Genomic DNA, 13894 nt, shown 5'->3' with positions numbered 1-13894 from the left:
TGACTCTAGCAAAAAGTCCTAGATAGGAATCATCCAGGACGTGTTATGCTGGCCTCCTTTCAGAGACTGTGTTCAATAGGACCCAAGACTGCCTCGCGCCTTGCCTCTGCCCCTGCTACCTGACCTGGTATAAGCTCCCTACTTCTCTAGGCCTCTGTTTGTCCATCTGCTTTTGAAGGGATATCAGAACTTGTCATCTCAAAGGGCCCTCAGGTCCTCTGAAAATACCCCATTGGTGCCTGAAGCAGCCCATGGCCTTCAGCCTGTCTCCAGCCTGCCTTCAGGCCCCTGGCAGGGCCTGGCTGTGGGATACTGTGCTCCTCAGAGAGGCAGCAAGCTGCCCAGACTAAGATGACAGAGCTTCAGCCTTACCGGTTTTCTGAGCCTAACAGTGTATGTATATTTGTACTTTGGTTGGTTTTGTTTTGAGCATTTTATGGATTTTGTTTTGTTTTGCTTATTTTAGACAATGTCTCACATGTAGCCTAGTTAGCTGGCCTAAAAGTCACTGCGTAGACCGGGCTGTTCTTGAACAGACCGACCTCTGCCTGCCTCTGCTTCAAGAACACTAAAATTAAAGGCAAGTGCTAAGCGTTTTCTATGTGGATGCAGGGAATTGAACTCAGATCCTTATGCTTGTATAGCAACTGAGGCATCTCCACAGCCTCATCCCTGTGTGTTTGTTTGCTTGCTTGCTTGCTTGCTTGGTCTGTGTGTTTGCTTGGTTGGTTGGTTGGTTGGTTGGTTGGTTGGTTGGTTGGTTGGTTGGTTTTGTTGGTTCTGAGACTGGAACACAGAGCCTCAGGAGTACTGAGTGTACACTCACCACTGAGCCCAGCCCCGGCCCTAGCCCCTCAGCCCAGCCCCAACTCTTTCACTGAGATTTAGTCTTTTGCTTACTCCTTCATAGGAGGGTTTTGTTTCTTTAAGCAGTGTCTCATATGTCCCGGGGTGGCATCAAGCTCTGTATTATCTGAGGATAACTTTGAACTTGATCTTCTGGCCTTCCCTCCCAAGTGCTGGGATTGATGGCCTGAACCACTATGTCCAACACTTAATCTTAGATTACACCTTTTCTTTACTGGTTTTGGATCTATTGAAGTTTGTGCTGTCTTGTGCCAATTTGGGCATTCCACATTTTTCTAGAAATGTTTCCAAAATTTTGTTTATGTGTGCTATTCTTTGGCATGTGAATATTTTAAACCTCTCTAGACTCAGGGGTTTTCCCACGTAGGGCCTGTTGGATCTGAGAACTCCTGGTTCACTTCATAATTGGGAGAGCACATGAGGAGTGGCTAGAAGTTGCCACTGAACCACTGAGGCTTGAAGGGAAAAAGAACATAGAATTACCAAATGAGTAGCCGCTGGCTAAATACAATTTTAATTTTCAATTAAAAATAAAAATTTCAAAGAAAATAAAGTTCAAAATATGATTTAATTTTCAATTAAAAGAATAAGCCTGGGGCTGGAGAGATGGCTCAGTGGTTAAGAACACTGACTGTTCTTCCAGAGCTCCTGAGTTCAATTACCAGCAACTACGTGGTGGCTCACAACCATCTGATGCCCTCTTCTGGTGTGTCTGAGGATAGCTACTTTTTATCTATACAATAAAAAGTGATGAAGGAAAGAAGGAAGGAAGGAAGGAAGGAAGGAAGGAAGGAAGGAAGGAAGGAAGGAAAAAGGAATAAGCCTGTCATCTTACTGTTTCTATTGCTACAGCAAAACACCATGACCAAAAAGCAAATTGGGGAGGGAAGGGTTTACTTGGATTATACTTCCATATCAGAGTTCATCATCCGAGGAAGTCAGGGCAGGAACTCAAGCAGGGCAGGAACCTGATGGCAGGAGCTGTTGCAGAGCCCATAGAGGGGTGCTGTTTACTGCATTGCTCCCCAATGGCTTGTTCTGCTTCTTTCTTATAGAACCCAGGCCCACCTGCCAAGGAATGACCCCACCCACAATGGGCTGGGCACTCCCACATCAATCATGAATTAAGATGTGACCCAAAGGCTTGCCGACAGCCTGATCCGATGGAGGCATGTTCTCAGTGGAGGTTTCCTCCTCTCAAATGACTTTAGTTTGTGTCAAGTTAATATAAAACTATGCAGCACACCTGTATTGTCAGCATTCTTCAGTGAGACAGATTAAACAGGGTGTGTAGATATATAGGTCAGAAGATTTATTCGTGGAATTAACTCATATAACTCTGATGGCTCAGACGCCCCACAGTAGGTCACCTGTCTGCATGCTGGAGGTCCCGAGATACCAGCAGCAGTGTGGCTTCAGAGACAGTTGAGGACCGTAGGGCCAGGGAACTGGTGTTAGAACTCTCAGTTCGTGGTCAGAAGCCAGAGACGCTGAGGCTCCCCAGTCCAAAGCTCAGAGAGACTTGTGTTCTTTTAATTTTTTTTATTAATTTTAAATTTTATTGTGTGTGTATCTGGGGGGACACCAACATGCCAGAGCATGTATCTGGAGGTCAGAAGACAACAAAACTCTGGGAGTCCTTCCTGAGTATTGAACTCAAACCATCAGGCTTGGCAGCAAGAGCCTTTACTTGCTGCGCCAGCCCCCTTGCCACCCAGGAGCCCAGAATTCTGGTGGCAGCAGAAGTTGCCTGAGCTCTTGGAGAGCCCAGTGTACTTCCTGCTCCTCTCCATCTGCTCCAGCCAGTTGGAGGATACACATCAACTGCCAGGCCCATCTCCCCACTTAGTTCACTAAGACTCATGTTCTACTCTCTGGAGGCATCTGTACTCTATTGACCCCTTAATCTGGTGAAATTGACACCCCAAATTAACCATCATAGAAACTATTCTATTTGTTAAAGGCAAGGTCTTATGTTTTAAAGACTGACCTCAAGCTATATGTAGCAGAGGATGGATTTGAACTCTTCACCTCCTGTCTCCACCTCTCTCTCTTTTTTTTTAAAGATTCATTTATTCTCTATATATGAGTACACTATAACTGTCTTCAGACACACCAGAAGAGGGCATCAGTTCTCATTACAGAGGGTTGTGAGTCACCATGTGGTTGCTGGGAATTGAACTCAGGACCTCTGTAAGTGCAGTCAGCTCTCTTAACCGCTGAGCCATCTCTCCAGCCCCTCCACCTCTCATATATTGGAATTACAGGCAGAAGTTTCCATGTCCATCTCATTTTTGCCTGAGACAGGTTTGTTTGTTGTTTAGGTTTTTTTTTTTCAAGACAGGGCCTTACTATGTAGCCCTGGCTGTCCTGGAACTCACTCTGTAGACTAGGTTGGCTCTCCAACTCACAGAAATCTGTCTGCCTCTGTCTCCCAAGTGCTGGGTTTAAAAGTGTGTACCACCAAGCCCAGCTCTTGAGAGGTATTCTTGCTGTGTAACCCAGGGTTCTTGCTGTGCAGCCCAGGCTGGCTTTGAGTTCTTGATCCTCCTGGCCAGGCTCCAAGCACGGAACTGTAAGTGTGTGCCACATTTTAATTATTTTTAAAAATTTTTTAAGATTGACATTTTTACTTTATATGTATGGCTGTTTTACCTGCAAGTATGTCTGTGTATCACATGAATTCAGTACCTGCTGAGGTCAGAAGAGAACACTAGATCTGGAAGGAGTTACAGTTGTGAGCTGCCATGTGGTTGCTGGGAACCAAACCCCAGTCCTCTGGAAGAGCAGCCAGTGCTCTTATCCTCTGATCTGACTCTCCAGCCCCAACATGATCCACATTTTGTCACTTTTGAAACCTTCATTTTTGTCAGAAATAGGAATGGATTAAAGTTGGATTTATTTAAGTATGTATGTATGTATGTATGTATGTATGTGTGTATGTATGTATTTGAGAAAGGGTCTCATGTAGCCCAGGCTAGCTTTGAACTTGCTATATAGACAAGGATAAACTTCAACTTCTGATCCTCCTGCCTCTACCTCTCTAGCATGGAGATTATATATGCTCACCACGATGCCTGGTGTATTTGGTGCACATTGAACTCAAGGCTTCAGGCATTGTAGACAAGCTTCCACCTGCTGTAATATGCTCCCTGGTCAAGGGGAGACTTATCCTTTGACACTTAGTTGTCATCTGTGTGTATAGGGTAGAGTGTGTGGCCTGGGACACATGTGACCATTGGAAGATAACTCATTAGTCAGTTCTCTCCTTCTACTGTGCAGGTCTCGGCAGTCAAACTTAGGTTATCAGGTTTGGTGACAAAGCACTTTTACCTGCTGAGCCATTTTGCCAGCCTCTAGGGTGAATTTTGAGAGAATGAGTTGGTAATGACATCAACTTGGAAATAGTTGGTATCGTGCTGAGATCTCAAACCTGAAGCTACTGAACTGTCGTCTTTTTCTGTGCGGCGCCTACCACCCCGACCAGCAGGGAAGAAAGACTCGCACACCAGTTCCTTCCAGCAGCAGTTTACTCAGGAGTTGCTAGTTACATGAAGCTTGAAGGTGTGCCCCCGAGCCAGCCCAGGAGCGAAGCTTTATACCCTGTGTAGGACTGCCCATGAGCCCATACCACGTCTCGCACTGTGATTGGTCAAGGACCCATGACACAAGATCAGGCCACCAGGAAGTACCGCCCCAGGACCAAACAAGGCTTGTTTACTCCAAGTCTGCAAGGGCAAGCAGGCACCATCTTTAAGGCGTGGCAGCAGCTCTCCACATTTTTCCTCTTCTTCCTGCTCTCCTCTTCCTTTTCCTCCTTTTGTGTGTGTGTGTGTGTGTGTGTGTTTTCAAGACATGATTTCTCTGTGTAACCTGGCCTGGAACTCACTCTGTAGACCAGACTGGCTTCAGACTCAGAGATCCACCTGCCTCTGCTGGGTGCTGGGACTAAAGATGTGTGTCACACGCCTGGCTGGTGAATTGTCTTCTAATTCCAAATCTGGTACTAAGTGCTTCAAGGAGGCCCAAAAGGCTCACTGATGTGGTGGCCCAGGGTGTCAATAGTACAGAGACCTCTAGCAATTATTTGGCCTGGCAGTGGAGACTGACTGACCCTAAGGTAAAAATGGAGCCTATGAAGAGAGCCCAATAGAATGTGTCTGTGTGTGCCAGAAGGAAGAAAACCAGAGCAACCAAAACAGAGGTGCTGCCGTGCTGAAGTTGGGGTTGATCTGGGAAGGTGTCCCAGAAAACCCAGACAGCAGCCACAGATAAGAACACCTTTTTTCTTTTTAAACTCTTTAAATGTGTATGGATGTTTTGCTTAACTGTATGTTCGTGCAGCACATGCCCAGAGAGGCCAGAAGAGGGCGCTGGTCACTGAAACTTTAGTTCCAGATCATTATGAGCCACCATGTGGGCATTGGACACTCAACCCAGCTGCTCTGCGGGAGCTGCGCGCTCTCCCGTGCGCTGAGCATCTCTCCTTGCTGGAGAAGCTTTATCCAGCACTGGGAGGAGCCAGGCATGCCCACGCCTCCTTTACCACCTTTCTCCTCCCATCCCTTTACAATAGTATAGCAGGAGTTTGGGGTAGAGGATAAGGATAGAAAGATCTGCTTCCCTCTGTCCTTAATGGTAGGGGCTCCCTCCACTGGCCAGGAGAGCAACAACTATATCATTCTAAATCAAGTTCTGAGAGGCCAAATACAAAGTAAAAATGAGTCAAGTCAGAGATCTGACAGCGACATAAAACCAGTCGCTTTATTTTAAATCACTCATTCACTTGTTCTATTTATTTTTATTATTATTGTGTGTGCATGATGGGGGAGTGGCTACTGCCAAAGCATGTGTGTGGAGGTCAGAAGACAACTTTGTGGGGTCAGGTCAGAAGACAACTTTGTGGGGTCAGTTCTCTCTTGTGACTTTTATGTGGGTTCTGGGAGCCCGACTCATGTCATCCAGCTTGCACAGAGAGCGCTTGTCCCATTGAGCTATCTCTATCTCCCTTTGTTTTAAGGGGTCACCTCTAAAACCTTACTCTGCAACTTAGGCTAGCCTCAAACTTTCTTAAAGGTGTATGCCTCCATACCAGGCTAGCAGAGATTTCTTTCGTGACTTTAGATGACCCCAGCACTGGCTGCTAATGGGAAGTTAAATGGGAGGATCCAGGGACAACATTTGTCAGGGGGACTGTTACACACTTAAGCTGGGAGGCGCTAAGAGAGAACAGCAGAAGTCAGGATGCTTTGGGGTCAGGAGAGGCCATGGAGACCAGGTGAAAGTGGCCAGCACAAAGTTGTGGCTGGTCGAGGTGACACACACCTTTAATCCTAGCATTTGGGGGCAGAGGCAGGAGGATCTCTGTCATGAGTTCAGGACCAGCCTGGTCTATATAGAGAGTTCTAGGACACTCCGGACTGTATGTAGAGACCCTGTCTCAAAAACAACAACAGAGCAAAGACTGCTAGTAAGTAAGGGCTCCCAGCCAGAGGAACAAAGTATTTCAGCAAGAGGGAAGTGACTGACTGTAACAAGACCCACCGAGAGGTCAAGGCAAGGACAAAAATTAACTAGTGAACTTGGCAACCTTACTTGTTCCCTAGACCCATTCTCTAAGGTATCCTGTAGTCGGCTCGTTACAGATTCTAGCTAGGCAGAGTTAGAATGTGGCTGGGAGCCAGCTGGCTGCTGGGAATGCTTGATTCTAAGCCTGATGACCTGACTTTGGCCTCCACCTGAAGAATGACCCACATGGCAGAAGAGGACAAATCCAAGTCCTCTGACTTTCACAAGTGCACCATGACTTCGTGCCTTCCTTTTTGTACCACGGGGTTGTTGTATGACATCATTCCTGGAGAGATAAGAAGTGTCCTCTCACCCCAGATAGAGAACCAACAACATGCCAAAGTAAGATACCAGTAAGGGTGAGGAGTTACTTAAAAAGAACAGAAACTAATTAGAACAGCTGCATTAGCAAAGCTCTTCTCCAGCATGAGTGGCTACTCACCAAAACTGGAACCCCAGAGTTCACTGTACAGCCTGCAGGCAGCTCAGCAGCTTAGAAACTGCTCCTTTCAGTGCTTTCTGACACGGTCTCACCATGTAGCCCTCCTGGGGCTGGAACTTGTTATATAGATCAGGCTGGCCTCAAACTCAGGTCCATGTGCCTCTCCTTCTGGAGTGCTGGTTAAAGGTGTGTGCCACCATATCAAGCAAAAATGTAATTCTTAACCAGAAAGAAAAACATCTGTCTCTAAAGCAAGCCAAGAGAGTAGCAATCTTCACAAAACAGTTCTTCTAAGAAGTCGCTATCAAAACCTCAGCTGGCAGGCTGGTGTGGTGGCGCAGTGGATAAAGGCATTTGCAGACAAGGCTGATGACTCCAACTCCATCCCAGTAAGCCACAGGATAGACAGGGAGAGCTGACTCCCTCAGGTTGTCCTGATCTCCGCACCTGTGCATACCTCCCCCAACACACATAAGAAATAAAGGGAAAAGTAGCACATCAGCTGTCTTTCCAGGTCTTAATAACCTGACCTTAAAATTCATATGGAATTTCAAAGGACCCAGGATAGCCAATCTTGAAACAAAACAAGGTTGGACAACATATTTTACATTTTTCCGTTTGAAAGTCTTGGTAAAAGTTTCATTCATCAGACAGTGTTGAACTAGTGTAAAGACAAACCTTAGAGAAAAACATGGAGATCAACAGGATGGAAGGAAGGGTTCAGCAGTGAGATCCCTCACCCTAGTGGGGAGCTGCACACCCGTAATGCCAGCAAACAGGAGGTGACAGGAACTTTAGGAGTTCAAGGTCATCCTTGGCTACATAGTGAGTTTGAAGCCATCCCAAGCTATGAGAGACCCCCAAAAAGTGGGGGTAGAGGGAGAAACTGGGGAGATGGTACAGTGGTTGGGAACAATGTCTGCCATTGCAAAGGCCCTGGGTTTGTTTCCCAGCATGTGGCAGTTCACAGCCTTCTGTAACCCAAGTTCCAGAGGATCCAGGGCCCTATTCCGTATCACACATCTGTTTTACAGACATGTATGCAGGAAACACCCATACATATAAAGATAACTACAGTGAATTAAGTAGTTAATGTGTGTTAGTTACTGATCTACCTCTGGGAAGAGACATCATGACCAAGGCAACTTATCAAAGAAAGCATCTAATTGGGGGCGTGCTTACAGTTTCAGAGGCTCACAGTCCTTGGCCATCGTGGCAAGAGGCCATGGCAAGAGGCAGGCAGGAATTGTGTTGGAGTGCTATCTGAGAGCTTACATCCTGCTGCTCAAGCAGAGAGAACATGGAAGACTACGCCTAGCATGGGACCCCTGCTGACACCCCTACTCCAACAAGGCTGCCTCTCCTAATCATGCCTAGACAGTCCACCTGGTAACTAGGTCATTTAAATCTGTGAGCCTGTGGGGGCCATTCTCATTCAAACCAACACGCCTCATTACCTAGCAATTCCACTACAGCGTACATACACCAAGGATCAAAGCAGACTCCAACAGTGAAACATTCAGAGTAGCTTTATTCACAGTATCCAGAAGGTGGATGCAGGGAGAGTCTAGCTTCAAAGAAAAAAGTGTAGTGTGTATAGAAAACAAGTCTAAGAAACAAACAAACAAAAAAGAAACCTAGCACTGCACACCATCATGGAGTGCATGGGTCCTTCACCGTCAGCATCCTTTGGGTTCCCAGCATGAAAGGTGGAGCTGGGAGGCTTCTCTCACTCCAGGCCTGGTGTCTCTTTCTGCCCAGCACTGGACACCAAGCATTAAGTGTTGCCTGTTTGTTTAGCTCTGCTCATCAGCCCTGTCCCACCCATGTGTCATGCAGGCAAGACAGCAGCTGTATCTGACTCAGCTCCAGGAACAGGAGCTGGGCAGGTGCACCAAGTAGGTGCTCAGCAAATATGCTGAGTGACTGAAAGAAGACAGATCCTAAAGAGCACCCCGCCTGTACAGGTGCTTGGTTAATTTAGCAAAGCCAGACAGTTTAATTCATTCTAAAAGACCACAGGACAAGGCTGGGCATGGTGGTCCATGCCCTAAATTCCAGGACTCAGAGTGCAGGAGGATCTCTGGGTTAAAGGCCAGTCTGGTCTATATATCGAGTTTCAGGACAGCCAGGGCTATGTACAGAGACCCTAACTTAAAAAAAAAAAAATCCAAACCAAAACCAAGATAAATCATTTTAAGTCATTCTAGAAGACAACAATGGGCTGGAGAGACAGATCAGCTGTTAGGAACACTGGCCTGCTCTATCGGAGGGCAGAGGATCCATGTTTGATTCCCAACACCCAACGCGGCAGTTCTCCAATCTAGCAAGTGGTGCACAGACAGACACATGTGCAGGCAAAACACTCAGCTTAGTTTTAATTTTAAAAAGACAGCAATGTCTTAGGAGGCATCCAGGGTAGGTAAGTTTTACTAGTGCAAGCTCGTTGGTTTAGGGCACTCAATGAGTTAACAGAATCCTGAAAAGCCTTTCCTTGAAACTCACTTTCCGCTGCCCTGCACCCCTCCTTTTATTCCCTGCTCCCCAGGTCCCCCCACACCTGCCCACGCATTTCCAATCTGCTCCCAAGTCCCCCCACACCTGCCCACGCATTTTCAACCTGCTTCCCAGACCCACACACACACCTGCTCACGCATTTCCAACCTGCTTCCCAGACCCCCCCACACCTGCCCACGCATTTCCAATCTGCTTCCCAGACCCCCCCACACCTGCCCACGCATTTCCAATCTGCTCCCCAGACCCACACACACACACCTGCCCACGCATTTCCAATCTGCTCCCCAGGCCCTGGTCCCTACACACATGCACACTAATTACTTTACCTGCTGCTAGCACAAAACACCTGTCAAGAGCTGTTTAAGGAAGCTGAGGGTATAGTGTAACAGGGCTTGGGAGTCACGGCGGCCCGGAGTGTGAGGTGCTGGTCACGTGGCATCCGCAGTCAGGAAGCAGAGATGGATGCTGACGCTGCTGACTGTCCAGTACCTCACTCAGCGAGCCAGGCTAGGAACTCCCTCACCTGTACTTATGTTCGTTTCCATGGTGACTTAAATTCCACCACACTGACAGTCAAGATTAGCTATCACAGCTTGGGATACATGGTGTTTACTGTGTGCCAGATTCCATGCTGGGAACTTCAGGTGTCAAGTTGCATATACTTTACCAACCTCAGTTTTTTAAAGCTTTATTTTAAAAAAAAGATTTATTTATTTTATGTATGTGAGTACACTGTCACTCTCTTCAGACACACCAGAAGAGAACATCAGATCATATTACAGATAGATAGTTGTGAGTCACCATGTGGTTGTTGAGAATTGAACTCAAGACCTCTGGAAGAGAAGTCGGTGCTATTAACTGCAATCTCTCCAGCCCCTTACTATCCCCATTTTTCAGAAAGAAATACACACTCCCACTGCAGGCCCCAAACTTCCTTTTACCCCATTTCTCACAACAACCCGTCTGTCCTGGTCTCTTTAACTTTGTATGTGTATAGATGTTGCCTGCATATGTTGTCTTAGTTAGGATTTTACTGCTGTGAACAGACACCAGGACCAAGGCAACTCTTATAAGAACAACATTTAATTGGGGCTGGCTTACAGTTCAGAGGTTTTAGTCCATTATCAGCAAGGCAGGAGCATGGCAGCATCCAGGCAGGGATAGTGTAGGAGGAAGAGGAGCTGAGAGTTCTACATCTTCATCTGAAGTCTGCTAGCAGAATACTGACTTCCAGGCAGCTAGGATAGGGGTCTTAAGCTCATGCCCACAGTGTCATACCCACTCCAAGGCCACACCTCCAAATAGTGCCATTCCCTGGGCCAAACATATTCAAACTACTACATCCCACTCCCTGGCCCCACAGGCTTGTCCAAACATAAGTGTCTATGGGGCCATACCTAAACATAGCATAATGGAAAATATGTTTAGTCCAATTTCAAAGGTCCCCATAGTCTATAGCAGTTTCAACAATGTTAAAAGTCCAAAGTTAAAAGTCCCTTTGGAGATTCATCCAATCACTTACCTGTACTCTCCAAAGCAAGACAGGGAATCAGCTAGGCAAACTCCAAACTCTGCATCTCCTCGTCTGATTTCAAGGCAGTCTTCAAATCTCTAACCCTTTTTAATCTTTGTTGCAGCCAACAAAGTTCTTTCACCTGGGCTGGTTCCACTCCCTGTTAGCAGCTTTCCTTGGCAGGTATTCCATGGCTCTGGCATCTTTAACATCTTGGGGTCTCCAAGGCAACTTCAACTTCACAGCTTCTTGTTCCAATGTCTGGGATCTACACATGATCTTCTGGGCTCCTCCAAAGGGCTTGGGTCACATCTCCATCTCTGCCCTCTGTAGCAGGCTCTGGTTGACTCCACTCCACTGCTGCTGCTGTTCTTGATGGTCATCCTATGGTACTGGCATCTCCAATATTCTGGGGTCTTCTGCTGCAAGTATGGTTCACCAATAGCCTCTCATAGGCTCTTTTCATAGTGCCAAACCTCAACTCCTTTGCATGACCCCTTCAGTCCTTGACTGAAAATGCAAAACATATTCAAACATGTGTTTATGTACCATGTCCATGCCTAGTGCACGAAGAAGTCAGAAGAGGGCATTGGATCCCCCAGAAGTGAAGTGATGGATAGTTGTGAACTGACAAATTCTCTAGAAGATCCAATGCTCCTAACTGCTGAGCCATCTCTCCAGCCTTTGCCAGACTTTCTGCTCTTGTCAGAGGGATGAGTGTTTTTCTTTGAAATTCTCTGATTGTTGACACGATTCAGGAATAGTGCTTATTTGTTTCTGGTTGGTTGGTTGGTTGGTTGGTTGGTTGGTTGGTATTTTGGGACAGGGTTTCACTATGCAGCCTTGGCTATCCTGGAACTTACAATATAGACCAGGCTGGCCTCAAACTCATAGAGATTAGGTGTGTGTTACTTTGTCCAGTGATTATTCCATTTTTTGTTTTGTTTTCTGTTTTTGTTTTTTAAAGATTTATTTATTTTATGGGAGTACACTGTAGCTGTCCTCAGACACACCAGAAGAGAGTATCAGATCCCATTACAGAAGGTTGTGAGCCACCATGTGGTTGCTGGGAATTGAACTCAGGACTTCTGGAAGAGCCGTCAGTTCTCTTAATCACTGAGCCATCTCTCCAGCCCTGATTATTCAGTTTTTTTAAATGACATTTGCAGGACTGGAGAGATTGCTCAGCAGTTAACAGCACTGGCTGCTCTTCCAGAGGATCCAGGTTAAATTCCCAGTGCTCACATGAGAATTCTCAATCATCTGGGACTCCAGTTCCAGTGGACCTAAAGCCCTCTTCTGGCCTCCACAGGCACTGTACATACATGATGCACAGACATTCATGTAGGCAAAAACACCCACACAAACTAAGTTTTTTTTAAAAATTGGATGACACTCCAGTAGGACATGGTGGCATATACCTTTAACCTCGGTATTTGGAAGGCAGAAGCAGAAAGATCTCTGCGTGTTCAAGGCTGGCCTAGACTAGACTACAGAGAGAGTTCCAGGTTAGCCAGTGGAGTTAGTTGTGGGGCAGAGGGTGGGGGAGCTAGGAGCCAGGTACAATTTAGTTAAAAAAAAAAGAAGAAGAAGAACATTTGCACAGACATGAATACCCACAGTAAGAAGAGCATTCCCCACCCACCCACCCACCCCCCAAAAAAAGGGTTCGTTCCGGGACAGCCAGGACTATAAAGAAAACCCCGTCCTCAAAAACCAAAAAAAAAAAAAAAAAAAAAGAAGAAGAAGAACTGTGGCTTGAGAATATAAAGATAGCTCCCCACAGGGCCCTCACACTCGACAGCTGTAAAGAGTACCCGAGGAAGTGCAGACCTATTGTTACCAAAGATCCTGCACCAAGGAGTAGTGAAACTATCCCGGAGAAGAGTGCCAGGACTATGAGTGTTCTTCCTGAGTCAGGGTTCATGCCCATCACCTAGAAGAGTCGGCACTTGATCATGTCTGGGTCCCACAGCTCTGTTTCTTGCTCCAGAGAAGATATTGGTCTGGGGACAATGGCAACCCTGTTCCCCCACATGCTATTCCACTGCATGAGATGTAAGAAGCCCCCATTGGCAACTCTGCCAGAGGGAAACCGTGGTGCTTACCTCACCTCCTCATCTGTAAGCTTGAGGTGGTGGGGACACTTCCTCTAGCAGATGGCTCTGAAGGGCAGGCATCCAACAGTGGACTTGGACCTAACTATCCCTGGTACTTGAGGGGCTGTAATACCCACTAGAGGTGGAAAGTGATACCGAGAGAGGAGGGAAACGTCATCCAGGCTTGGAAGACTTATTCAAGGGAGGTGGATGAGATCACTCAACCTCACAACTCTCCTCCTACCGCCCTCTCCCCTGGCCTCTGAGGCACCAGGCCAAGCAGTACCCTAGGCAAATGTGCTGTAAAAAGTGTCCCACGACACTAAGACCCCCCCCCAAGTTTCTGGGCCAGGAGGACTGCCAGTTGCCATAAGGATACCCATCTGCCAAAATGGGACTGAGTCAGGCTCTAGGCAGAGGCTGAGGAAGTGGAGGCTGGAAAAGAAAAGGGATCTAAGCAATACCGGGAGGTCCTCCTGCTCTCCAGCCGAGCCTTTCCCACAGAGCTGTCTGCTCACGCCCACCTCACTAGGATTTTTACTCAAATCTTACCTTATTCAAGTTGTTTCTATGCCTGGTGCAGAATTCTAGGTCACCCTCTTCCTGCCCTGGGCACCCCCCACTCCTCCTTATGTTCTCCACAATACAAATCACCATCTGACATGCTATTTCTGGATGTTATCATCTGTGTCCTCTTCAGATATAAACTCCAAGAACATTTTGTTTGCAGAATTATACCATCTGGAACACTCAGTGCTGAGGATAGAGGATACAGAGATTCTTAGCTGCTGCTGCTTCCTCCTCTTCCTCCTCCTCCTCCTCCTCCTCTTCCTCCTCCTCCCCTTCCCTCCTCCTCCTCCTCCTCCTTCTTCTTCTTCTTTGTTTTAG

Source organism: Grammomys surdaster, unplaced genomic scaffold (genome assembly GCF_004785775.1).
Source record: "Grammomys surdaster isolate TR1022 unplaced genomic scaffold, NIH_TR_1.0 205, whole genome shotgun sequence".
Taxonomy (NCBI): Eukaryota; Metazoa; Chordata; class Mammalia; order Rodentia; family Muridae; genus Grammomys; species Grammomys surdaster.
Note: the sequence above shows the minus strand (reverse complement) of the source record.